This window comes from Myotis lucifugus, unplaced genomic scaffold (assembly GCF_000147115.1).
Source record: "Myotis lucifugus unplaced genomic scaffold, Myoluc2.0 scaffold_110, whole genome shotgun sequence".
In the NCBI taxonomy this organism is placed as follows: Eukaryota; Metazoa; Chordata; class Mammalia; order Chiroptera; family Vespertilionidae; genus Myotis; species Myotis lucifugus.
In genome coordinates this window covers 1,680,591-1,684,598 of record NW_005871158.1, presented here as the reverse complement: position 1 = coordinate 1,684,598, position 4,008 = coordinate 1,680,591, and the positions used below count along the sequence as shown (strand labels likewise).

At 48.3% G+C, this 4,008-nt stretch overlaps 1 long non-coding RNA gene across 1 annotated transcript; it reads left to right on the top strand.

Annotated features, from left to right (window-relative positions):
* The first annotated feature begins 558 nt into the window (after window positions 1-558).
* Window positions 559-2,401, top strand: LOC106697881. Its single transcript, XR_001349143.2, has 2 exons — window positions 559-746; window positions 1,796-2,401. It is a non-coding gene; the product is annotated as an uncharacterized LOC106697881 (long non-coding RNA).
* The last annotated feature ends 1,607 nt before the right edge of the window (window positions 2,402-4,008 follow it).

Here is a 4,008-nt window from a genome sequence, read left to right as displayed (position 1 = left end):
GAGAGGGTAGAATAATACTTACTTGTTCTCTTCTGTTTTAAGGTTGTATTTCCTTTCCCTGTATTTTACCTGCTATTTGCCCACCCTATTGCCGAACCCTGAGTAAATTGATGGTGCTGTGTTCAGAAAGGAGGAAAATGCCAACTTGCTGAATCCTCTTCAGGTCTACAAGGAGATGGGGATTGTTCATGTACTTTAAATAAAAGTTGGCTTCCTCTGTTGGAGATTTATTTTCTTCCATAGAAAAGGGTGACTTCAGAAGGTGGAGCAAAGTATGGGTCTTTATGTGAAATTCCAAAACCATGCAAAAGGCATCTGGACATAGCCAAGACCCACCAGAAAACCCAGGAGTGTTCTTAGTGATCTAGTCCCATCTGTATAGGTTACAGTCTGTGGATACAATCAGGCCTTGACCACAGTCCCACCTCCACACATGCAGCCACGCATGTATTCTCCACATTCAGCACCCAGGACCACCCTGCCCCACCCCCATCCCAGGCCTTCACCACCCTATTGTCTGTGTCCATGGCACTTTTCTTTTTTCTTTCCAGAGTTAGAAGAGAACCAGCCCCCTGTTCCACAAAGGACTGACATTAGTTTCAGGACACCTGAATCTGAAGAATGCTTCAGCCTTTGAGCTCCAGAAAATAAGTGCAGAGCAACTTAGACCCATTTCTACAAGTCAAGAATTGAGACGGAGACGGGGAGGAGTGGTTCTCACTAAACACTGAGAACAGGGCCAGTTAGTAGGTTAATTGTTAAGCTGCTTCTTTATTCTTTACTGTATGTATTGTTATTGACTTTTTTTCTCCTTGGAGTAATGGGGGAAAGCTTTGACTTTTCTGTATATCTTACCCTCTCACACACACACAGAATTTTTTGCGGTCTCCAGATTCCTACTGCTCTCACTGCAGCAGGAGTGTATGATTGTTTCAAAGTGGGAAATATGGTCATCAGGCCAGTCCCAAGCAGAAAGTCTCTGTTGGCATCTTAGACCTAACTTATGTTAATTTCTGGCCCCAGTGAGACTTGGAAATAACTGACAGTGCAGTAGAAAAATAACTCATCCCAGGCCTATGGCCAGAAGAAGATGGGAGAGCCACTCTCAAACAATTTTCTTTTAAAATTTCCTCTTGCCCTTGCTGGTTTGGCGCAGTGGATACAGCGTCAGCCTGCGGACTGAAGGGTCCCAGGATTCCGGTCAAGAGTACACATCCGGGTTGTGGGCTCAATCCCCAGTAGGGGGCATGCAGGAGGCAGCCAATTAATGATTCTCATCATTGATGTTTCTATCTCTCTCCCTCTACCCTCCTCTCTGAAATCAATAAAAATACATATTTTTAAATATTTCCTCTTAATTTTAAAAACATAATCTTACAGGCTAGATTGCATGTAGGCAGACATAGATCATGTAACACTAACAAGTAGATCACACTTTGCCTGGTCTGAAACCAGATTTACCATAGTATTGCAATTTAGACTAAAAGAAAGGAAAGTTATACTCATGGTTTCTATGCTGTGTTGTGATACACTGCAGATTGCAGTCTTCAATGAATTTGCTTGCCACAAGGAAATTCTGGCACGTGTTATGTATGAAAGATGATTTGCACTCAATTCAAAGAATTGAACTTCCAGATATCTATGTATTTTACTTTGGAACCCATTTTGCATAGACTTTCTGTGTGTGTGTGTGTGTGTGTGTGTGTTTTCATAAAAATGAAAGGAAGTGAAAAACTCGTGAACTGATTTTGTGTAGAAGGAATAAATCTGTGATGTTTGCTCCTTCCCTGTCCAGGATGGCAAGGCTGTTGCTACTACAGTTGGGACGTTTCCCACTCCACGCTTCTGTTCTCCCCAGGGTCCTGTCTGACACAGAAGCTTCTGTCAGAAACGTTGCTGTCCACACCAGCGTGGAAGACATCTGCAGAGCTCGCCTTTGGGGCTCCTGTTGGCTGAGGCTCTGAACCATAGAACTGCATGTATCCAAGGGTTTCCTAAACCCTAGATTGGAGTCATTTGCAGCACATAGTCTGTTGCTGCTTCAAAAGCATAGACCCGGGATACATCTACATCCATAGCGGAGATGGAAGTCTTGGAAACTATAGGATAAAGATTGAAAATTTTAAAAACAAACACACTGTGTTCCGGGTTAAAACTACCTGTATTCACAATGCTGTCTCTTTCCCTCTACAGTCTTACTGCCACCAAGCAACCGCATCAATCTGGGCTTATTTTGCTGATAATGTACTTAATTCCAGATAAACTACTAGATAGCTATGTATAACAATATTCTTTGTTATCCAGTTTTATGGAAACAAAATGTCCTCCCATCTTAGAGGAAAATATTGAACCTAAACTCAGATATTTGAAAACAGATAATTTAATAAAGTGTTAATTTGCATATACTGTCTCATGATCATAATGTGCATAAGTATGTTATAGCATTTGTTTTTTAGGTGCCTCCTTACAACACAGGGGTGAAACAGGCAGCATGGTGTCTTGGAAAGAAATTCAGTGGTTTTTTTTTTAAAATAAGCTGAAGGAAATGGCTCTTTTGATAAAAGGAAGTAAGCTCAATTGGTAGTTAAGACCAAATGAACTTTAAAATTTTAGAACCAATCCTGAAGTTAAATTACCAAAAAATGCCACCTGGATCTTAAAAATGGAAAGGTGTTTAAAATGATCAAAAAATGAAAAATTTGGGGGAATTGAAATTTCTTTTTTGTTCTCCTCACTCTAAACAGCATAGTAGTAATACTTTGGTCATCCCTGGCTTTTATTGAGGATTTTCATCTTGTTTCTGAAGGAAATAGCAGAAAATCAACTTGTATAATAGCCTCATTCTAAAGAACGGAATTTCCGGTCAGAATTTCTACAAGCACCCTTGTTTCTGGGCACTGAAAAGAGATGTGTTTTTAATTTGAGGTCAGACAACTGGGTTAAGATCTGGAGACAACAATGAGTTTTCCCCTTGGGGGGAGAGGGAAGAGGAAGGAAGCAAAATTAGTTTTGCTGTGCGGCCAAAGGACTACTCCAGGCACCACTGAGGCAGGGACATTTGCATTTCTGGGCAGCGCTTCTAGTCCCCTTTCATAACAGTCTTGGAGCCAGTCAGCTTGGACGCGGGTTTCAGGGAGTCGATCTCAGATCCCGGCCTCTCCCACCTTCTCTCTGCGGGCTTTTTGCCCGAAGACTTAAGGTTCCTGCTTCCTGAATTCCCCTCCCCCATACCAACAGACCTCGAGGGACCTGCCAGGTGTTTTGAGAAGCCGACGGGTGCACCCAGAGGGGTGCGATCCTGTCCCATCTGGACGTTCAGAATTTGGGTTTAGGCGCCTTCCACGCCGGCCGGTCCTTGGACCCGGGCGGCACGTGGTCGCGGCCCCAGCGCCCAGAGCCGTCCGTGGGGGAGGCGGGACCTGGCCCCGGAGGCGCGACCGCTGCCCTGCGCCCGACGCCTGCCGGCCAGCCCGGCCGTAATGTGGCCACAGGCCCAGCCTGGGCCCGGGGCTGGCGCGAGCCGGGCAGACGGTGTCCCCCGAGGACGCACGCTGCCCCGGCGGGTGGGGTCGCCCCTGTGGACAGGAGGGGCTGGCTGGGGCGCATTGGCAGGTCGCTAGTTACCACTTGCTGCTGCTAAGCCGCGCGGGAAGCGGGGTGAAAGGGGCCGGCGCCCTTCCTGCCCGCCCTTGCCCCCTCCTGACCCAGGACACCGCCCTCAGGGCACCGACGCGCTCCCTGCCGCGGGGCCCGAGGGCCTCGGCTCCCCCCGCCCCCTCGGTCTCGGGCGGGGGACCAGGTGGTCGGGGTGGTTCCGGCTCTGGCGCCCCAGGCCCGCCAGTGGGAGGGAGCGGGGGTCTCCGCAGCGGCCAGACATTCCGGACGAAACGCCCGGGGGCGAGAGCGCGGCTCGGGGAGCGCGGGCGCGCGCAGACCTGGGCTTTGGGGGTGCTCCTCGTCTGCCCCTGCCGCGCGCCCCCGAGTCCCCAGGGCAGGGCCAGGGCGCGG